This window comes from Vulpes vulpes, chromosome 1, assembly GCF_048418805.1.
Source record: "Vulpes vulpes isolate BD-2025 chromosome 1, VulVul3, whole genome shotgun sequence".
In the NCBI taxonomy this organism is placed as follows: Eukaryota; Metazoa; Chordata; class Mammalia; order Carnivora; family Canidae; genus Vulpes; species Vulpes vulpes.
The window spans coordinates 113,053,164-113,077,180 of record NC_132780.1 but is presented as its reverse complement, the minus strand read 5'-3'; the positions used below and the strand labels follow the sequence as shown (position 1 = coordinate 113,077,180).

General features: G+C 38.7%; 1 long non-coding RNA gene across 1 annotated transcript in view; it reads left to right on the top strand.

The window, feature by feature from the left end:
• LOC140596151 (uncharacterized) overlaps nt 1-18,323 on the top strand; it is a 39,470-nt gene extending 21,147 nt beyond the window's left edge. The window contains exons 2-3 of the long non-coding RNA XR_011998171.1: nt 13,408-13,559; nt 18,186-18,323. This is a non-coding gene — a long non-coding RNA (uncharacterized lncRNA). The remainder of the gene's footprint in view (nt 1-13,407; nt 13,560-18,185) is intronic.
• Nucleotides 18,324-24,017: the final 5,694 nt, after the last annotated feature.

Below are 24,017 nucleotides of genomic sequence, written 5' to 3'. Positions count from 1 at the left end.
GAGCTGCTTTGGAAGGATTTGAGGGGCTTCGGGTTCTACTTTATTATTGCAATATACTTCTAACCTAACTTTAGTTTCTCCTCTGTTTTAATTATTCTTCCAGATGGAGCCTCCTAAAATAGTACTCTGAGCATATCACTTCCCCTACTGAGAAGTTTCAGTGGTTCTCTTATCTGTTGAATAAAATACAACATTTTCAGCCTGACTCTGAGGTTACAATCTGGTTCCTATTACAGTTGGTTAGTAAGTATTTTATTGAGTGCCTACTGTGCGCCAGGAACAGGTTAGAGCATTTCCAACAGAAATATAATGTGAGTCAATGCATAATTTAAAATTCTTTAGTAGCTGCATTAAAAAAAAAGTAAAAACAAATGGGTAAACTTAATTTAAATAATACATTGATTTAATCCAACATATACAAAATGTCAAAATGTAATTAATATTAAGATTGTTAATAAGATCTTTTACATTCTTTTTAAATACATTTCAGGAATCCAGTATATATCAGTATATATTTTATACTTACATCACATCTTCATTCAGATGGTAAATTTTCATTGAAAATCCTTAATTGGTATTTAGATTTCATAAGATAGACAGTTGGAAAAGTAGGCCTACACATCTAAGTTGCTCCAAACATGCTTAAAATTTTTCCATAACTGAATCGAGTATCAGTTTTTAGATTTAAATTTTAATTAATTGAAATGAAGTAAAATTTAAAATTCAGTTGCTTAGTCTCTCTAGCCACATTTCAGGAGACACCTGTGTCTCACAGCTGCTGTATTAAATAGCACAGTTCTAGAGGCACAGGCTCTACATTCATGGGCTTTATATCAACTCACCTTCCCAGCTCTTTCTTCTAATTCTTCCCTACATGTCAAATGGATTACATCCTATCTCCAGACTTTTGTTCATACTGTTCCAGGTAAACTTGTTTCATCCTTCAAAAGATGCACTTCTCACCTGTTGAAGTTCTGGCTACCTTCACAGCTTAGCTCTAATATCATCCTACTCAGGGAAACCCTCTGGGTCATCTAAACAAGAAGTGTTCCTCATTCTCTGAATATCTTAGCTTAGGCCTCAATGTATAGTAGTGGTTGTCATATATGATCCTTATCTAAGTAAAATGATTTACAAATAATAATATTAGTAATAATAATGATAATCATAACAATGATAATAAATTTGTGATGGATACTACTCAATTGTATTACCTATCATATTCAAACACCCCCCCCCAAATACTGTAGGCATGAAGTATTGTTTTACACTCATTATATAGATGTGGGAACTAAAGCAGACAGAAATTAAATGACTCACCTAATGTCACACCATCAGGAAGAAATGCATTTGGATTTAAATAATAGAAAGGATGGAATATAGTTTGAATGGATTTCATTAATATTTTATCTCATGTAGTTTGGGAGCTGATAGAGGAATTGGCAAAGGATCTGGAATCAGACAGATCTGATTTTGAATGCTGTCATTGATCAGGGATATGATGTTGGGAAACCCCCTTAATCCCCAGAACCTCCAATTCCTGCTCTGTAAAATGGAGATGATGGGACTCACCAAGAAGTACATAATGTAGACATTAAGTACAAAATGACTGTTAAGCTCAAGTTTCACCTTTGAAATGTCTGGCTTTACAACAATTAGCAGATTCCTTAATTGCTATGGACCAATTTCCTCACTTAAAAACTGGAAGAATAATAATACTAAACTCATAGATTTGTTCTAAAGATTGAATGATGCAATCCATATGAACACTCACGATTACATCTAGAGGTAATAAGCACTCACTCAGTAGGTGTTAGTTGTTATTGTTACTATTCCAAGGCAGGGCCTAGCATAGAGAGAGCATTAAATAAATTAACTTTCTGTTTCTTTTCTCCTATCTCACCTCCTTGTATTTATATCCTTATATTTGTATCATTTTTAGAACACTGCACTAAATCTTGTATATGCTGTGTACTCAGTAGATAGTTAACTAAATGAATGGAATGTCTTAACCAGCATTTTATATTATTTGTATTTTACACAAGTACATCAATATTATTTTCAGAAAGTGTAAAATAACTGCATGTGAACTAGAGATCATAAACTGTTACTAGTACATAATATTTTATGTTTCCCTTGGGCTTGCAGTGATTTTAGTTATGTTTGAGGCATTTGGAATTCCATATGCATAAAACTTCCTGTTATTCAGTCAATATAGTCCTCTGTCCAATTCTGATAATCTTAAATTAGAATATCTTTCAAATTCAACCACAGTACAAGACTGTATTGAAAATGAATTCATAAGGGAGGCAAATATTGTCATAAGCAGCGATAAAAAGACTTGAATAATGTAAAACGTTACAGCAGAAACTGTAGAGGTGTAATGAATATTATATATAGTGTGCTTTATTTCTAGGTCTTAGATATGACCTTCTTCCTGTCCTGAATCTTTTTTATTGTGCTCCCAATTTCACTTAGCAATTGTTATGATCTGTCCAATCTCTGAGGAGAATCATTCACCTCATTTTTAAGAACCTAGATTTCTCCCTCTGTTTCTCATCAGCCTTTTATTTTGACTCAGCCTTTCCTAAATTAAAATTATGTACATTATGATGTGTGTACATTGGTATAATGGAAGTTTAAAAAAAACCAAGTTATCACTTTTTGATCATAAACTAAATGTATAGCCCTCCACCAGGCACTGTGAATCAGGGAAAGGACAGTCCCTGACATTTTGGAACCCACAGCCTAGTGATGGTGACATCAGTGCATATATAAATCTAAAACAAAGCAGATGACAGTATGTTCTACCATAATAAAATCAACAAGTCATTTGGAATGTGAGGAGTGTGAGATCAGTTCCGTTGGCAGTGAATAAGTAAGAAGGAGGGCAGACTTCATAGTGGAATTGAGTGATGTCTTGCTTGGCTGGTAAGACTTCCACCTGCGAGGCAGATTGAGGGGGCATCTTGACCAAATGGAGGAAAACAATAAGCAGATGAGGTGAATAGGAGAGGTCAGGTCACAGGTTGGGAAGAAAATCAGAATCCCATTATGGAGAATTGTCAGGCTGTACTCCACAGTTTGTTTTGATATATTGAGGTGTTTTGAAATAAAAGTCAGTGTTTTTGAAACATTGAAAGTTTTTCATTTATTTCATCACAGTGTATTAATCCTTAATCATATCTTTTATTTGGTCCTGCATGTCACTTAATTGAAGATATTCATACATATTTTTAAAGCTAAAAATGATTTGAAACCTGTGTGGATTTAAGATTTCTTTTCTTTTTCTTTTTCTCTTTCTTCTTTTTCTTTTCCTTCCTTCCTTCCTTCCTTCCTTCCTTCCTTCCTTCCTTCCTTCCCTCTTTCCTTCCTTCTTTCCCTTCCCTCCTCTCCCCTTCCCTCCCCTCCTTTCCCCTCCCTTTCCTTTTTCCTTTCTTTTGGGTGATATGTGAAGTAAAGCTCTGCTCAGGAACACATTTTAATAACATGATTTAACATGGTAAATTAAGTGATTATTTTGAAAATCTATCTTTCCCACTATTTATTGTATTATAGGGTGTTTTTTTTCACTGAGAATGCACAAGTGTTTCTATATTATGCTAAATGATTATATTAGTTTTCTATTGCTGTGTAACAAGTTTTTATACATTTGGCAGCAAAAACTAGCATTTACTACTGAACAGATATATAGGTTAGAAGTCCAGGTACAGGACAGCTGGGTGCTCTGCTCAGGGTCCTGTGCAAGGCAGAAGTCAAGGTATCAGCCTGACTGCATTCACATCTGTAGCTCAGAATCCTCTCAAATCCATTCAGTCCACTAGCTGAATACAGTTCCTTGTGGTCATAGGAATGATGTTCCCATTTTCTTGCTGACTGTCAGCAATGGATCACTCCCATCTCCCAGAGGTCACTCTCAAGTCCCAGCCACATGGCAGGAATTGTCCCTTCTCACAATAATGACAGCACACTTCCTCCTACTCCCCAGGGAAAACCATTGCAATCTGTTAGCCTCCAGATTTTTATCTGTGCATATACATATCTAAAATATATATAAAAATATAATCATACAATTCATCATAAACATTTTGTGTGCCAATAAAAACAGACTGAATTATTTTGATGACTAGATAGTATCCCCATGATATAGCTGCACTATATTTCATTCATTTACTTTGCTTTAATTTTCATTATTACAAATAAAATCGGAAACTTCACATGTATTGTAAACAGCCTTGTGCATTCCTGCAGGATAGATTTTAAACTCCTTAAATGCTAAATCTGCCACTGCTAGTAGGCACCACTGTAGGTTATGGTAACCACCACATTTAAGACAGTCTGTTAGTGTTGAGGCAGGTTGCAATAAAACCCATAATACTTCCATACAGTTGTTCATATTATCAGTAAATTCAACAGTTTGGAACTGTGCCTGAAAGGATACAGTGTAATGACAGTGGCCCCACACATCTAGGATGTGTGCGATGGTTAATTTTATGTGTCAACTTGACTAGACCACAGAGACCCCGGATATTCGGCCCAGCATTTTTCTAGGTATGTTTGTGAGGGTGTTTCTGGATGCAGTTAACATTTGAATCAGTCGGCTGGATAGAGCAGAGTACTCCCCTAATGTGGGTGGACCTCACACTATCAGTTGAAGGCCTGAATAGGACAAAAAGACTGAGTGAAAGGGAATCCCTCCTGCCTGCCTGCCTGCCTGCCTTTGAGCTGAGACATTAGCTTTTTTCTGTCTTCTAACTTGAATTGAAATGTAGTTTCTGTCAGGGTCTAGAACCTGCTGGCCTTCAGACTGCCACTACTCCTTAGCTCTCCAGCTTGCTGACCACAGACCTTGGAACTTGTCAGTGTCCAGAATCAAGTGAGTCAATTTCCTATTCTCTCTCTCTCTCTCATTTTCTCCTTCTCTCTCTCTCTCATCCTGTCTCCCCCACCCTATCCCCAGCTTTCCTCCATCTTATTGGTCCTATTTCTTTGTAGGACTTCAGTACAGTGTGCTTTACTTGGGGGTAGAGTAAGTTCATAGGTTGGAGTGTTAACACCTGCCAACATTTAGAATGTCACAGGCAGACAGAAGCACACTACACCACAGCTACGGACCTTCAGTTTTCTTTATGTAAAGATGGGATGGAAATCTCTTGTTCTATTATCTGAACAGCACGGGGGCTCAGTTTCCTCATCTGTACAAGGGCTTAATTGTCAGGTTTAAATGAGGTACTTCCACTGACCACAGTGCATAGTAAAGCTTCATAAAATGTTAGTGTTTTTCTTCCCTCCTTCTTTTTAAGAACCTTAAAAAACAGGCAGATGGATTATTTCATATGTCCTCAGAAGCCAGGCATGAAGATTCGTTCATTAGAGGCCATGTTCACTGTGTGCCAGCAGTTCTTGAGAGTGAATTTACACTGCCTACTGCTGCTGAGTAATTTTTGTAACAATATCCCATTCTCAAACACATGGGGTGGTACTGACTAACTGCCACAGAAATAAAGGATGACTAGGTCTTCAATAAAAAGAATTTTATTGCTGTAAATATGATCTGGACTAACCCCATCCTGAATCACTGCAGTGCAAAGGAACAGGAGCACCAAAGACGCATTAATGCTAACCCTAAAGTGTGGACTCCCTGGCCTCCCTGTATGATGTAGGAACATGGGTCAGATCATTCATGCATTTTTATTTAAATGCATGTATATTTTCAGGTTCTCTTTCCCAAAATACATTGAATGGTGAATGTCTTTATTGCATGTTTAGCACAGAAAAGAAAATGACTCTCAATTTGATTGAATTAAAAAAGAGTTTGCTCTGTCTTAAAAAAGTGGAATGCAGAATTCTTGTTAAAAGATTTAAAAACACTTGGGTACATTTAGAATTCTATTTGTTAACTTTGAGTCCTGCAAAGAGCTCATTTCCAGATGCTCTGCATCTCTAGAATTTTAATTTGATTTTTATTTTAATACAGTTTTATTTACATTGGTCCTTACCTTTTATTAACACTTGCTAGAAATGTCAAATATGCTCGCAGCAGTTATAATGCTTTTTTAAAGAATGATGCATTTTAATTGCATAATTGCCAGATAAATGACCTTGTACTTGTTGACATGTATTCGGAGATTGGTTGTTCATGAAATGTAGATATTTGCTTCACTTGTTTATTCCTTCAGTCATCAACCAAGCATTTCATCTCTTTCTTGGAAGGTGGAGATATGATATGAACATTGAGTAGGGAGTTAAAAGTGTGTTCATTCTTTTTCATTCATCTTTGGGTTGTTGGGACTCTAAATTTGTCTTGCTTTAGTCCTGCACAGACTTCTAACAATAAAGGGTCTTCCCTTTATCTGTTGTAGCTGCTAAGGTCTGCTGACAAGAAGAAAGCATTGGTTAACAAAAGAACATAGATTTGATTTAAAGAAAAATTTGGATCCAAAATTCAAGCTTTACTTCTTCATGGCTATATATTTTTGGGTAAATCATTTACCCTGTTAAACCATGTGTTTCCTTCAACTATAAAATGGACTGTAATAGCTACTGTACAGATTTTTGATGTGTATAAAAATAGCATCTATCTATCTATCTATCTATCTATCTATCTATCTATCTATATCATCTATCAAAACATGGCACCTGATTGTGTGTCAACACTTTACTCAAACCAGAGACGAGTTTCTAAAGGCTTTGGGTAATCTCAGTGATTTTTTTCGTATCTAAGAAGAGCCTGATCTAAAGGAGGATCTAGTGACCAAATGTTGCTAAGAGTTCCAGAAGTAGCTAAAGTTATCAGTGCTCCATTTTTTTTTCCAAGAATGACTTCCATGTCCTACCTTAGCATGGTCTCTTCCCAGACTTCTTCTAGGTAGTTCCCTGCCTCACCTTCTTTCTGCCACAGACCACCATCTTGAATATTTAAGGCTTCCAAGATTTAACACTGAAGGCTCTGTTTCTAGGTAAGATGGAATAAATATGTTAAAATTCTTCTTCCACTGAATACAGCTATGAAAACCTGAGAGAAAGGACGGGTAGCTTTACTTGAAGAGAACTCTGAAAAGTAAATATTAGCATGTCAATCAGGAAAGAGTACCAGATTCTGAAGTACTACTGAGAGTCTGCCATTCTTTCCCTCTAGTATCTCCTAGTAGCAATCTGAAATCCTGACATGAACCCTGTAGGATATAAAGAGAAGGATCTAGGAGAGATCCTCGAGTTTTGGCTTGAGGAGTAGAAAATGAAAATGTTAAAGCTCAGAGAGAGTGGAAGGAAATCCCCAGTGTCTTGTCCATTTGGGCTTCTGTAACAAAAATACTGAAGACTGGGCAACTTATAAAAAGCAGAAATTTATTTCTCACAGTTCTGGAGACTGGGAAGTCCAGGATCAATGCACCAGCAGATTTAGTTTCTGATGAAGGCCCTCTTCCAGGATACAGACCACTGACTTCTCTCTGTGTCCTCACATGGAGGAAGAGATAAGGGAGCTCTCTAGTGTCTCTTTTATATGGGCACCAATCCTATTCATGAGGCTCTGCCCTCATGACTTACCTCCCCAAGGTTCCTATATCACCCTAGAAATCTTCTAATACCTCATCTTGAAAGTTAGGATTTCAGCATATGAATTTTGGTTTGACACAGTCAGGCTATAGTGCCCAGTTTTTTTTTTTTTTTTTTCCCTCTTTGTTTACTCTGTTCTCAAATCCCCAGGACCAGGCTCTTGTGCAGTGCAGGCAGGGGCTTGCTAGGAAAAGTTACCTTCCTCTCCTTTTGGTGAAACTATGGCTTCATGAGGACATGGCCAAAGCCTGCTGGTTTTTACCTTCCTGTCTCTGTGGCCTCCCTGCATGTGGGACAGGATGTAGTACAATGATAGATGTGGGAAGTCTCTGGTCAAGGGATGGAAAAGAGGAGCCACAGAAAATCAGAAACTGTAGAAATAGCAGACAGGGGGGATCATGAGAAGATGTACTCCTGAGCTTCTCCTTGATCTGCTTTTGTAGGGGCCTGATCATTATAGCACACCGAAGGTTTTGAGAACTAAGATATAGACATATAGATATTTCTCAAAGGTAGTTCTCTTATTTGAGAAATCAGAAACAGACCACTACTGGGTAGCTAACATGTAGGACAAATCCCAATAGTGCTACAAATAGAGTTGCTAGATTTAGCAAATAACAAATACAGTATGCCACTTGAATTTGAATTTCAGATAAACAAGTATATATACATATATATTTTTTTTAGTATATGTATATCTCATGCAATATTTGGCAGCCTGTACTTCATCTGACAGCCCTAACTGCACAGACATTGATAATTGAATTGAGTTTGGAACTATAGGCCATGAGGACCTCATGGAATTAAACTGATCAGGTCAAGTGCCTGCAAAAAACAAAAAATAACAACAACAAAAACCCAAACCAACCAATATTTCCCATACAGATGAAACAAGGTATAAATTTTCATAAGGGACTATTAAAAACATCTAAAATACAATAAAAAACCATTCTGCATGTGAAGACCACCAAAAAAAATCTCAACTGTCATGGGGAAAGATGACTAACAGAAGCCAATGGCAAGATAGGAATTATCAGACAAAGACTTTAAAGCACCAATTATAAAATGTTTGAAAGAGTAACTACAAACATTCTTGAAGAGATAAGTTAAAATTAAAAGGGTTGACAAGGAAATATATAATATAAAGAAGAACCAAATGGAAAATTTGACCAAAAAAATATAGAAACTGATGAAAATTTTGGAACATCAAGAACAACAGAAGAGAAAACAGATTTAGTAAACATAGTAGGAAAATCTCTTGAGTTCTTTAAAGTACATTTTGCAGTTGAGAGCAAAAAGAATAATATTGTCTGATGGGGTTTTCAATGTACACAAATACAATATATATGACAGCTATATCATAAAAAAGGAAGAATAATAGGGCTTGGATAATGGTAAGATTTTTATATTACAATTGAAATAGCAAAATAGGATGCTAAATAGAGTATGAAAGTTAAGTATGTATTTTTCAGTTACCAGAACAATTGCTAAAAAATACAAAGACAGTCAAAATTATAATAGACAAACTAAAATGGAATACTATCCTATACTATCAGATGTCTTTTAAAGGAATTTAGAGAAGAAAAGTAGTATATATATACATAAAGATATATACATGTGTGTGGTATTTTATATTTATCCACAGAAGAGGGTAATATCTTGTGTGTTTTGCACCAAACCAGAAAAGTGAAATCAAAGAGCTTCCCAGAGGAGGTGATAAAATCAAGAAAGTATGGTTATGTACCTGATGAAGCTTCATTAGTTTGGATGGGACAAGTGTGTTGAGTCAGGAGTGATGGGACATAAGACAAAAGGCGGAAAGAAGCCAGAAAATGAAAGACTTGGTGGGATTTTCCTGTCTCTTTCCTCTGGTAAGCTTTTCATCCAAAGTTTCCATGAAGAGTAATGACTGTGTGAGTTTCCCTCATTACAACCTGTGCAGTTAACACAGTGCCTGGCATATGAATATTAACTGAATGAATAAATGAAACAAGTGTTCTGAATGAGGGTACCTCACCCATTCTGACTTTATGCTCGTCTCCTCACCATTAAACTATATAACTTTTTCCTTTTTTCACACTCCCTTCTTCCCTATATCCTTAGTCAATAACCTGTAAGGTGTAATGTCTCACGTTCTGCTCTGGTGGGGAGGGGCTCCTATGTGGCAAGGAAAGTTCTTGGGAATAATGTCTGTGGCTACCATTTTTTAGATATCTTGTTGCTTAACAAGATATCTTGTTTTTAGATATCAAAGACTTGATAACTTTCTTTTGGGGATAGGATCGATAATGGTTGATACTCCTATTTTCCTATAAAGCAGCTGAGCTCAAATGCTCCTCCTGCCTATCCCTGGCTACACACCCATGCACACACATACACACACATACAAACTTCATTAAACCAGCTTTCTTTAAACTTCAGAGTAGCTGACCTGGAAGAGAGAAACATAGAAAAAGAGAGTCTGAGAAAACAGGAGTCAGAGAGAGAACAATTTTAAACAAAGTTATAAAACAATGTTTTTGTAAACCTTTCTCCTAGCATGGTTGACTGTGATATCCAAGTTCTACAAAACTCCTTCAAATCTTGTGCCCATACTTATCAGGCTGCAATACTTCTCAGGAATGCCAATTGTGCAGAGCAGGAGGCCCTGGGTCTAGTTAATCATTAGTGACTTGCATTAAAAGTATTAATTTAGATTTGAAAAATCTCAAGTAAGATTGGGATCTGATTTCCTCCAACACTGAGAATATCTTGTTTGAATAGTTTCTGAATTTTTAGATTAATTAATTTATCATTAAAATTGCATTCCTAAAGTCATTTTCTTTTCTTTTGTTTCTGAAGTTTTTATTTATTTATTTTAGAGAGAGAGAAAGAGAGAGAGAACATGCAAGTGGAGAGGGGAGCAGAGAGGCAGAGAGAGAAAGGGGAGGCAGAGGGAGAGAGTCTCAAGCAGACTCCCCACTGAGCATGGAGCCCAACTTTGGCTTGATCTCACAACCCTGAGATCGTGACCTGAGCTGAAACCAAGAGTCAGATGCTTACCCGACTGAGCCCCCCAGGTGTCCCCCTAAAGTCATTTTATTTTCTAAGGTAAAATCTTGATTTTAGATTTTCCTCCTGTCTTTAGTCTCAAGGACCCTAAATCAGTAAGTCTGATACAACAAAAAAAACCCAGGTTTGAAGACTGTTGGAAAGTCTGATTATAGAGTAACATGGTCCTAGGTCATTTAGGAATTTAGGTACCCTCAGCTGGGAATGCATGGCTCGTTTTTACTTCTACCATCTGTTATAGTATAGCAAAAAAATCAAAGAAACAGAAAAACGCTAAGGCAATTTCCTTTAAATTGTAGAGTTAAAAAATAATTGAGGAAAGTTAACCAAAAGATCGGTTCCCTTAAATGTGGCTTATTGCAATTTTAATATTTTATGGTTACATTTTAACTTTTATCTCATAAATTAAATATTAACAGTTATGCCTAAGCTGGAATATATTTTATCCACTTATGAAAATGCATCGACTAATGCTAATTAAATTTGCTTAATCAAGCTTAACAATGCCGCATGCTGTTACCAGAAAGTGAGTACCATACACATTTCCCAAAGTGCTCAAGCTAGAACACCACAGATTTTTCTCTATTGGGGTATCCAAGGGTTCAGCCATCTGTTATTTACTCTAATTTTTAATAAAAGTTATTATTCGTCTTTACTGCTAATCATTTGTGTTGCAAACAAAACATATTTTATGATTATTATTATCATTTTAACTTCACTATAGCCAAGGAGACACAAAGAAAAATGGTTTGCATTCAACTGCACAACATTAATGTTTGCAAATGGTTTAGCTTCAGTGTCAGGAAGACATAGGTATTATCCAGGTAATACCTAATATCAAATTATGCACAGTAACATTTAATCACATTGCCCTAATACCTTCAGCACAATGAGCTTTTCCCCCAATGAAATAGGAAAATGTGATCACCCTTAATGCCCTGAAGGACAAGACAGTGGCTGTGTCATTCTTTATCGTGTATTGCTTTTGTTCATAGCTAATCACATTTATACTATTTTAACCCAGGCCCTGCAGAGATACAATAAATCATACCTGATAGAGCAAGACTAAAAACCTGTTGATGGGATTGCTTCAAGCTGCACTGAGCACAGAAAAAAAAAAAAAAAAAAAAAGGATGGAGATAGGTGGGGTCAACTTCAGAATGAAGAGAGGTGAATAAAGTTCTGTAAAGGGAAATGGTGTGTTAGGGACACTTAGTGGGACATCACAGTATCGTGTCTCCAGTGATTCTCTCCCATACCTTTGTATGAAGCAACTGACTCCAGGGTCACCTTTTTGAGATGGTACCCAGGAAGGTTCATGATGCTGACCAAGAGGGATATGATAAATGCCGCTCAAGCATTAAGGGGTTAGAAGGAAAGATAATAATAATGCCTCACTGTTACTGACCATTCACCATGCGTAAGACCCTATATAGTTAGGCACCTGATATGTGTTATCTTCCCATTGACTCTCTGAAGTAACCGCTTTCATACACATTTCAGATAAAGGCACAGGTAAAGAGGAGTTAAGTAACATCTCCACCGTCCCACAGAATTAAGATTTATAGCCCCTAAGACTGAGGCGGGATTCTTAATTTTGTTTGGTATTCAAGTAAGCTAACTAGGAAAATAAGTCACCAACCGATATTTTCTAAACTTCCTGGAGGAAAGTAGCATGTTTCACAGAAGATAATGACTGTGCTTCTGGAAAGTACAAAAGTGAAGGGTGAGTTTGGTAATGAGTCCAGAGCAGGTGTGATACAGAGATCATGGCAAAATAGAATAACCTGGATTTGTGAAAATGAACAAATGTTGCAATAACTTCAGTCTGTCTTGCCAAGGCCATGGGACCAGAGACACCCCAGTTTCAGGGGTAGCATTTATTCCGAATGGAATGGGTGTCCCAAATGTCCATGGGAAGAAGTGGTTGGTTGATGCGGTGCCTTTTAATTCTTGCTGGTGTTGGGGGTTACCTGGGCTTATGCTCGAAATTTCCTGAGGCGTGAGAAGCACCCATGCTAGCATGGATAGCTCGAGAGAAGCCAACATGAGGCACAGTACAGTAGCCCGAGCACTCCAAAGGCAAAAAGTGTAGGGTGATCCAGAGCCATTTCCTTAAGTTTCTTAGTGACTAGGAACCCTCTGGACATTCTTTATAGTGATTCATCTATACAGAGAATTTGGGATACGTGTCAGAATGTGTAATCCCACTCAACGAAGCCACATCATCTTCAGTCATCTCACCGGAGACTTAAATTAAAGATAACTTCGAATCTTGTTTCATATAGAAACTGAAACTGGAGACGCTTCTCTGACTGGTGGAGTCAGATTTTGATACCTAGAATGGTAAAGGCCATATAAGTTGCTCTCATTTATACGTGCGGTTTAATCTTATTTCTGTTGGAATATGCTGCCAGCAACGACCGAGCAGAGTAGGGTGTGGGAGGGAAGATGGGAGAAGAGAGACCACCTCCTGTGCTTTTCCTTTCGCCTGTTGGCATCGGATGAAAGATAGCAAAATGCATGTAACTGTCTCCCTGACCTTGAGTAGCTGATAATTAGCTAGGAAGATAGGAGGTGTATAGGTTGTAAAATAAAACAAGTGTAGCATAAAGATGTCAATTATTCCCAGAACATACTTAGGGATGCTTTCAGGTCTTGCTTTTCAAAAAACACTTTCCTGGTGTTTTTGCTCTATTAGCAGGTCTTAGAACATCTTCCATTTTTGAGATAGTCCAATTTGAGTTCCTGATGCCAGGAAGGCCGCTTTTAATTGTCTTTGTTGTCCTTCTGTTCCAGGTTTTTCTCTTTTTCCTGTTTCAGTTTTCTGGAAAACAGAGAGCTGCCAAGTGGGCTATTCTTAGCACAGCTGTGCCCATGTTTAGAAACAGTCACTATTGTTTCCCTTGTTCTGCACTGAACCCACAACAAATTAATCCTCCTAAGAAAAAGTGAGTATCTGGGTTCTGGTTTCCCTTTCAAGTGGTTGAGCATGTGGGGGGATCTGGTGTTGAAGAGAGCTCCTCACCCACTGTCTTCATCTAGTGGACCTCCGGAAGCTTCCCCTGCTATCTGTTTCTTTGAAGTCCTGGAATGGAGTCTGGGAAACCCCTTTCCTCCTTTCAGATCAACATAGCATGATGGCTGAGGGCTTGGGCTCCGAGTCACCCTTCCTGGACTTGAATTTAGGCTCCATCATTTCTTACCTGTGTCATGCTGGGAAATAAACTCTCTGGGCTCCAGTGCATGGGACCACCAAATAAGAATGTTAGTTTCTACGCCCAGGGTAGCAACCCTACAGCAGTAGTGATTAAATGAGATGTTGTACACAAACCAACTAGCAAGCCATGTAAACATGCCTAAAAATTATCTGCCAGAGTTTTCATTATTATTGCAGGATATATTGCTAATTGATATGAGAACTGATAAGTCAAAATGTACGTAGATCTTAAGCTGCAATTCTGAGGGTTTTCTTGGATTCTTCCTGGCATCTCCATAGTGGATCTAATCCCAGACAAGTTTTCTCCCCCTAACGAACTCAATAGTCAGTGATGCTATTTTGCAGGCGGGACATATTAATTTTCTCCTGTATTTATTTACATGGTTCCATAAGGTATTAATAGTAAAAAAAAAAAAAAAAAAAGTCTTCTTGACTTTTCATGCACAGCAGATACAGACCAAACCCAGTTAAAATAAGAAAAAGAGATTTCAATATTTTCTCTTTAAAAGGATAGCTGCTAGAATTTAAAAAGCTCATTCTTATTAACTATGCATACCTAAAACCATAAGGACATGTAAAAATACAAACTTTTTTTTCCCAAAATCCCAGCCCTCAGTTCTTTAAAAAATATTTGTGCCCAGAGAATCAGCATTACCAGAAGGTAATATTTATAGAAGTGGTAAGTCAGCCAGCCCAGCTGTCATTAACACTTATCATATCATCTGAGCATAATTTTCCTTAGAGCACCTGGCAGTGAGGAGAATTATAACTACAAAAATACAATTAACTATATATTTTAAAGCGTGTGTGTGCCTGCACGTATCTGAGCCCTTAACGTTGTTTGGCACAAACTGTAGTTCAAAACCCAGACTTCCGAGGACTCATGCAACTAAGGTTGATGTAGGTTAAGACTGAATTACACAGGATGAGCAATGCCACAAATAGTGTTTTACCAGAGTCCACTTTTTTATCAGATGGTGCCTTTTATCAGGTTATGGCTGAAGGCAGGATGGAGGCCATTACAAACAGGGAGCTATGGCCAAAGCAAGAGGACTTCCCAGCTTTGCCTCAACATCATGCTCTGGAAACTTCCAATCAGATTTCTCCCTGAATCTAGGAGGCCCCTATACTCTTACCACAAGATTCACATTCCCACTCTAGCTTATTCCTTTGTTCTTGCCTTTTCTGATCCTGGGATTGACAGGATCCACTTGATCCACACTTCTTTGTTTTTGGAGGCCTTTTGAACTTGATCTATTGGTATTTGCTTTTTTTACAACCAGGAGCCCTCTGAGTTGCCTCCCTGAAATGTGCAGTCTCTACCAACAGTAGCTGTCAATACGGAGCCAGAGGCCTTGGACATTTTTCTTGGTTTCCTACTCATCCATTTCCATTCAATTTGGTTCTGAGTTACATATGTATTTTTTTTTTTTAAGATTTTATTTATTTATTTATTTATTTATTTATTTATTTATTTATTTTTCTTTCTTTTTTTAAAATTTTTATTTATTTATGATAGTCACACAGAGAGAGAGAGAGAGAGAGGCAGAGACACAGGCAGAGGGAGAAGCAGGCTCCATGCACCGGGAGCCCGACATGGGATTCGATCCCGGGTCTCCAGGATCGCGCCCTGGGCCAAAGGCAGGCGCTAAACCGCTGTGCCACCCAGGGATCCCACATATGTATTTTTTGGTAGATGCCCAGTCCTGAGAAGAAATAGGGATATAAAACTGGAGTACTGCAGAATAATTATTTGAATAAGACTGAACGAGGTAATTCACACAAAATCCCTAACACAGAGACAGGCACAAGGAAAGATTTCTGCAGAGACCATAGTAGGTTTTAGAATAGTACATTCGTTGTTTTCTGTTGTAATGGCATAGTAGGTTTGTAAAATGGCAAATACATAGGACGGCTATTGACTTAGGTTTGTTCCAGTGGAAAAACTGTTGTTTCATTGTTCTTGGAGAATATTAAATCACACCACGGAGTCCGCTTTCACTTCATTTTCCTGTGAAACCAGTTCTTATTTGTCTTTATAGACTTTCACGTATTTGTTTTTATCTCACTGAAGCCTAGCCAAAGAGACAGTGGGATTTATTTACCTATTTTTGTGGTCTTGATGTTTGTATCCCCACCACTCCCAAATTCATAGGTTGAAATCCTAATCCCCAGGGACGCCTGGGTGGCTCAGTGGTTGAGCGTCTGCCTTTGGCTCAGGTCATGATCTCAGGCACCTGGCTAGGATGGAGTCCAGCATCAGGGTCCCCGGAGGGAGCCTGCTTCTCCCTCTGCCTATGTCTCTACCTCTATGTGTCTCTCATTAATAAATAAAATATTTTAAAAAAAGAAGAAATCCTAGTCCCCAGTGTGATGGCTTTAGGACATGAGGCCTTTGGGAGGTAATTAGGTCATGAGGGTGGAACCCTAATGAATGGAGTTTAGTGCCCTAGTAAAAGAGACACAAGAGCTTGCATGCTCTCTGCTCTCTGCTGTGTGAGGGTGTAACTAAAAGATGGCCATCTGCAAACCAGGAACCCATCCCTCACCAGACACTGGATCTTCCAGTCTCTTCATCTTGGACTTTCCAGCTTCTAGAAACTTGAGAAGTAAATGTTTGTTCTTTAAGCCACCCAGGTCTCTGGTATTCTGTTATAACAGTCCAAAATGATTAAGATACTTATTTTGATTCTAAAGCATGTTTCTCAAATTTGAATATGCATATGATCACCTTGGGTCTTGTTAAAATGCAGATTCTGATTCAGCAGATCATAGGGGTGAGGCCCACATCTCTAACAAGCCCTCCTCCCCTGTCTACAAGATGCTGCTGATGTGTGGATTGTATTTTGAGTAGCAAAGTTCTAGAAGATTCTAAACCATTCTGGTATTTGGCAAGTGGGGCAAATGATATATAAAATATCTCTATGTTGGGAAATTGAGGAGGTAGGACTAGTAGGGTTCAAAGAGTATATTAAAAAAAGAGCGTGAACATTATCTTATTTCTTTGGAGTCAAGTTTTAAATACTTTTGGGAAGTGGCTCTACAGTATATTCTAACTTCAGAGGAAGCCAGATGTCATTTCTTCAAGCATCATTTTAGGATTTAGATGATGGCCAGGATTAATATTGTTCGTACTGACTTTGGGAAAAGAAACAGAATGAGCCCATTGATAGTAAGACCCTCGTGGTGTCACAGGATTAAATCACATATAAATTCCAGAAGTTCTAACTTATTAACTGAAATGGAGATGGGTAAACTGCTTTTTACAGGTAGTTCTGAACAGAAGAATAACCAGGTTGCAAATGGGCCTTGCAAAACAACTAAAGATGATTTCCAGCAGGTTCGATATGGTGTAACATGCTTTGCCAAGCATTTCCTTCACTGACTCAGAGCACAGAGATTCCCCAAAAATACTTCATTCTGTGCTTCTGGTCCCTTTCTACTTATCCCATCAAAAATGTCTGTTTGCAGTAGCTGTATCCTGGAATATTAAGGTCTGAAATGACATCCACTTTTTGCTAACTATAAACCTAGATTCAAACGCAATGATTGTTAGTATTTTCTTTATATGAAGAATGAGATGTTTGAAAAAGGTCAGACGTTTCTCTATATTTGCTCTAGTCATTCTTGAAAATGAAGTCCGTCAGCCCCTCCAAATGTTTGAAATTTCCTCTGTGGGGTAGAGAAGCTAATCTTTCCAGAGCCCTGAAACACTTTCACTTGTCCCATTTGCCTTTTCTGCATTCACCACTCTGGCCCTTTGGCCCTCCAGGGTCAGCACACAGGCTGTCCAAATCTGCAGGTATTTGGAGATTTGACAACCCAGACGTGAAAATCCATGACAACCACTTAGCATAGGGGCTGATCTTGAGCTTCTGCTGACCATAGCGAGTTTCCTCATGTGATCCTGATGCTAATGCTTGCTCTGTACATATAGAAAGGGACAGGGTTATGCGAGGAAATCTGCCAGTGATGCAGAAAAATGGAGAGATTAAGAGGCCAACTGTATCATCCCTTTCCTTATCTTAAGATGAGGCAGGGATGCCTCTGTCAGGCAGAGGAGATCACAGAGATGGATAAATTTGTCTTTTGATCCCAGAGAACAAAACCCATGTTTCTGTTTTTCCACAGCTTCTGGCATGATAAGGGGAAGAATCTGTGTACTGGGGGTTTGGGTATGCTCCAAATAGCTGAGGTAATTTTATTTCTTGCCTTTCAATTGGGAACAACAATTTCTTCTTGGTTTCTTAAATTATCATACAAAATAATGCATGTGAAAAGTGGGCACTCAATATGTTCATTGAAATAGTATGTATTTCTCCTTAAGGAATAATTAAATTTCTTATCATATTTACAGAGTGAGCCTTTACAACTGAGGAAAGGGAGCGATGCCTGGGTTGCTCAGTGGTTGAGCAGCTGCCTTCGGCTCAGGGTGTGATCCTGGGATCCAGTCCCTCATCGGGCTCCCCACAGGGAGCCTGCTTCTCCTTCTGCCTATGTCTCTGCCTCTCTCAGTGTGTCTCTCATGAATAAATAAATAAAATCTTAAAAAAAACACGCCCCAAAACAGTAAAATTTTTAAAAAATTGAAGGAAGGGAATAAAAGATTACAACCAGTACAAGGGAATCTCACTACTTTTCCCCAAAGAGGAGTGTGATGGTCAGAGAAATCCTATTATATCATCATGCATGAGGACACCATTTCTACTTACTTGGCTACTGTGCCCAGATCCTGCATTGACATTGATTTTTGACTGAGTCTAGTCCTATGCATTAAAAAGTGTTCTGAGCTTTGAGACGAAATGTTCTGTCACTGAGCCAACTGGGAGGACAGGTGAATTGGAGCAATTTGAAGAGAAGCGAGAAAAATTATCTTTTCCTTCACAAAATAGGGGATAAGAACTTTCCACATAGGGATAATGGAAGACCTCAATTCAGTGGCCAAAAAGGCCAAATAGTGTTCTTGACTCAAACTTTCATTTATTATGTTTGTTCATTCATTCATCCTTCCTCCTTCCAAAATGTGCTTATTAAATGACACTTTCTGTGTCAGACATTGTGCTAGAGATACAGAGAAAAATGAGACATGGGTGTTACTAACTAAATGAACTCACACTCTGGTAGGAGAGAGGAGAGCAGCATTTAGAAATAAGGATACATCGCTGTATTATATGTATAGCATGTAGACGCAGCTACAAGGTACACAGGGGGCGGGGTGGAAAGTGGTCAGGAAGGAGGCAGAGACCAGGATGTGTGCTGCAGGTTTTGAAGAATGTGTAAGGATGTGAATTTAAAAACTTGAAATTATTTGCATGCTGTTAATCAGCAATTTTACTTCTTACACACTTAGGATAATTTCTTAAGGAAATAACCAGGCATATACATGTTACTACAACAATGCGTAAGAACAAAAATGCGGTTTTCAACAATATAGCTTTGAGTAAATAAATTATAGCGCATCTACACTGGAATATTAATGTAACTGTTAAAAACCATGTTGTCGAAGATAGGAGAAAATGTTCACTATATTGTGGAATGAAAAACAGTTAAGTTTGTACATGTTATTTCGAAGTGTGTGTATATTTTTGTATATATATATATATCAATATACACATGCGTGTATGTAAACATGCATATAATGAGAAGAAACATCTATTCCAACATGCCAGCTCTCATTACCTTCATTTATATCCCCAGATTTTGTTGACTAACTGACACTTAGCATTATATAAGTTAATATGTATAGTGTGTTGACTTGATACACTTTTATGTTGTGAAACGATTGCCCTAGTAGCGTTGGTTGATACCTCCATCACCTCACATAATTACCAGTTCTTTTTTGTGGTGAGTATATTTAAGATTTACTCCCTTAGCAACTTTTAAGAATACAATGCAGTATTATGAACTCTAGTCCCCATGCTGTAATCAGATTCCCAGAACTTGTTCATCTTATTACTGGAAGTTTGTACCCTTTGACCAGTACCTCCCTGTTTTCCCCCACCCTCAGCCCCTGGCAACCACCACCGTTCTGCTCCGTCTCAATGAGTTCGGCTTTTTTAGATGTTGCGCATATAAATGAGATCATGTACTATTTGTCTTTGTCTGACTTGGGTATTCAATAATCCTTTTAAAATCAATAAAGTTTTTCATCGCCCACCTTCCTCCAAGGGCAAAATTCCTTGAGGAATTTTGATTGTGCTCTTTATTTTCCATAAAAGAATATCAACCTGATGTCTAGGAAGAATAAAAACACAGAAAGTTGCCCTTTTCAGATATGGCAACTTCAAACTGGTATCAAGGGTATGGTGAGAGAAGTGGTGAAGGACACAGAAGCCAGTCATTTCTCTAAATCTTCTCTGCTCTCTTCTTGGGTCTGGACAGCCTCCAGATCCAGAGGACAAAATGTCATCCTCTTAGGCGAGTGCCTGCAGCAAATCGGGCATCAGTGTTCTCTTTTGGGTTCGCTGAGTGATGCTCCAGGAAAACATGAGAGCTGTTACATTTCCTAAGGAAATATTTTGAGAATATTGCATCTCTAAAAAGCTTACATGAGGGCAGCCCGGGTGGCTCAGCGGTTTAGCGCCGCCTTTGACCCAGGGTGTGATCCTGGAGACCCAGGATGGAGTCCCATGTCAGGCTCCCTGCATGGAGCCTGCTTCTCCTTCTCCCTCTGCCTGTGTCTCTGCACCTGTGTGTGTGTGTGTGTGTGTCTCTCATGAATAAATAAATAAAATCTTTAAAAAAACAAAAAGCTTACATGAGAAATCTCTTTTATAGAAAAAAGTATTAGAAAAAGTGCTGCTTCCATAGGGACAGCTTTCATCTCACCAGTAAAAACTGTATACCTTACTCTTTTTTTTTCCCTTAGGCTATTAAGAAGCGTAAGGCCAAATTTGTGGGGTTTTTGTTGTCACTGTTGTTGTTGAGTTTCGTTTTGTTCTGTTTTGTTTTAGTATCTATTTATATCTCAAGGTGCAAGTCTTGGATTGGGACGGAGTTTCATTCTGCATAGCAGCCTTTATCAATTCTTTATGGGGGTCTGGAGCTCTGGCTGGGGAGTTAGGTGTCAGCATTCAATCAAGCTTCCAGGGAAGAGTGCTGTGACCCACTGCTTACTCTCCCACTAGTAAGAATGTAAGGGCGGTGGTGAACCTGTGCACTTGCTGGTCATGACCTAGGGATTCTGTTCAGTTACCCTGTCTTCACTTTCAGCTCTATTTAATTTCCCTTGGCACCACGTTTTTAAATTTCTGTTTTTAGCATTGTAATCCATTTAACTGTATATCAATTTCTCCAGGCAGTCTGTTCCATGGGGTATTTCAGGGTGAAGGAATCAGGTCTCCCCAAAGTAGGTAACATTTGAAACAAAGAACAAGCAGTCTTTCCACAAAATAATGTTAAGTTTAATTAACAAAAAGACTCTAATGTAATTAATACTCTTTATTATAGAAGGAGAATAAGCAAATACTCTAATATTGTATACAATACATATTATAATATATAAGTGGTATATATTGTGTATATGTATGCCTATATATAGTATTTGAAACACTAAATGCAGGAAGACATTAATTACACCTACGGGTCTTCAGTCTGTAAAATCTATTCAAATCACTTTATAATCAGTAACTCTTAATTTCTTTTCCTGAATAGCATGGAGTTCTTTTTTTTTTTTTTTTTTTACTTCTTCTATCCCTTTTTCAAGCTCCCCAGGACTCATGAGTATAGGCTAATTTTTAATTTTTTTTTTTTGAGAGAGCAAAAGAGTTTGAGCAGGGTGGGGTGTGCAGAGGGAGAAGGAGAGAGAAGGAATCTTAAGCAGGCTCTACAACCAGCATGGAGCCCAATGGGGGGCTCAATCTCACCCCCCTGAGATGGTGACCTGAACCAAAATCAAGAGTCAGACTCTTAACCGACTGAGCCACCCAGGTGCTATGGGCTGACTTTTAGAGGAATTATTTCTCAGCTTTGTCTAGGTCAAACCAGTCCCCCTCTCCCCGCTGCATACTTATGGCATGCCAGGCCCTGTTCTATGTGCCAGGAATTTAGTAGTGAAGGCAGATGCCCATCACCCTTCTCTGTCAGGGCTTCCAACCCAGAGCCTGCCTCCTTGAGCCAGATCTCTTCCGGAGATCTGTCTTCCCGAAGCCATGATGTGAGTTGCTCTTCCTGTTGAACAGAGGATCATATGCCACAACCACTCTCCTTAATGTCATTGTGTTGAGAGCGCATCACTTCTCACCTTTCTTGTCTCTCATCCTTTCAGCTGTCTTTTCTGACTTGGAGGAAGAATTGCTTCTTAGATTCCGATCAATGGCTAACATGTCTGCCCAAACAACCTTCTCTCTTCCTCCCCAGTGATACCCATGCATTTAATGTGTTTGTAGTAAGCAGTTCCATTTTTTTCTTTATGATGAGGCAGATGACAGATAATTGATATTCTAATGAAATCTTGACATCAGAGGGGTATGGTTTTCTACTGAGATACATAGCATAGGCCCGTTAAATTTGTGGAGATTTGCAAGGCTCCTGGAAACTGATAATTTATTTAATATAAGTCTCCAATGTTAAAATCGATTCTCTTCTCTTGTCTCTGCTTTGCCTTTTCCCCTTATCTTTTGTCTGTACACTTTTTCTTTCCCTTTCAGTACTTTCTGACACTAAGCAATGTTCACATCAATGGATTAGATTTACATTTCCCTCAGCAGCGGCATGATTTGTCCTTAAAGAGAAACAAAAGTTGTTGCCCTACATGATGATGATAACTTTTGCCTGAAAATTTATAGTCAGAGTTAATTAATGCTGTTGATAGCTAGAGGCATTTCTTCTCTTGTGGCAATCATGCTGAACTTGGTCAACGTGGCGGCTGGTTGGATGAAGCCAGGAGGCTATTAAAAAAAAAAAAAAACACTGGACTCATCAAAACATTTTCAAGCATAAATTTAATAAAAAAAGATGCCTTAACTTCTCATACTTCTCATTAAACTTTGATATACTGTTCCCTCAGGCTTGGGGATTTGCTCTATTCTAAATCTCTGCTGAAATAACTTCTGAAGTATGTTTGGTTCGACTGGGGATTACTGTTCAGGAGGGACATCTGGTCTACACTGTCTTTAGGAGAGTTGGCCTCCTAAAAGGTCATTTTTTCCTACCTGACTGAAATGTGTAAGAAAAACACGACAAAAACATATAACTGCCTGTGAATTGCTGAGAACCCTCCCAAGCCTGCCTAGGTGAGTCCCATCTGCTCTGGGCATCAAATTCTGACTCCAGTAGAACCAGAAAGGGAGCTGACAAAGGAAATAGCAGATCTAAGCCCTGCTGGTTAGCATCTTTAGATGAAATCCACATCAGCTGTTTAAAATACCACCAGGAGACTCTCCAGACCAGCTCTAGGAAACTGCTAGAGTGCTCTAGGAAACTGCCCAGTTTATTACTACTTCATGCAACCGAAGCCGACTCTGAGGGGTGGGCATGTCTAGTGCACAGGGGGCTCTCTTGGTTACTAATTGTCCAAGACCAGAGCAGCAGTTGGCTCACTCACCCTCCTGCAGTCCAAAGTTCCACTCTGTTTCTTGTGACATTTGAAGGAAATGTCTGAGTTCACCCCTTCCTTTCTCTTGATTCCTTCACAGCTGGGAACGTAAGTGAAGTTTTCAGTGGAAGGTCTAAGTTTCTCTTATTGTAGGAGCAAAGTAAGATTCAACAGAGTGTGAGGTGACTCTAAGGTTAATGTGCCAGTTTTGGCAGCAATCAGTTTTCACTAACAGCTCTGGCTCAGTACACCCTCTACTCCAATTTTCCATGGCTGTCATAACCATTGAGACAGAAAAGACCTTGAAAGACTATTTGGTTCAGGTTCAGACCTTCAGCAAAATCATGGCCCAACATGGCCAGGTCCCCGGGAGAGCCACCTCGAGGAGCAGCTTCCGAAGGGTGATTTTCAGTAGCAGCACAGTTGGCTGAATAACAACACAAAGGGAATCACAATTATCTTTGGATCTTTTCACTTTCCTCCTAAAACCCATTTCTATCCACTTATCTTCCCATATCCAATCCCTTAGTGATGATGACCTTTGAATGATTCAGAGCAGGTCATCTGGCTGTCTACCCAGACTCTCCCTCTCTTCTTTCTATCCCTGGGCTCTATTTTTAAATGTTGGCGTGCATCAGAATCACTTGGAGTGGC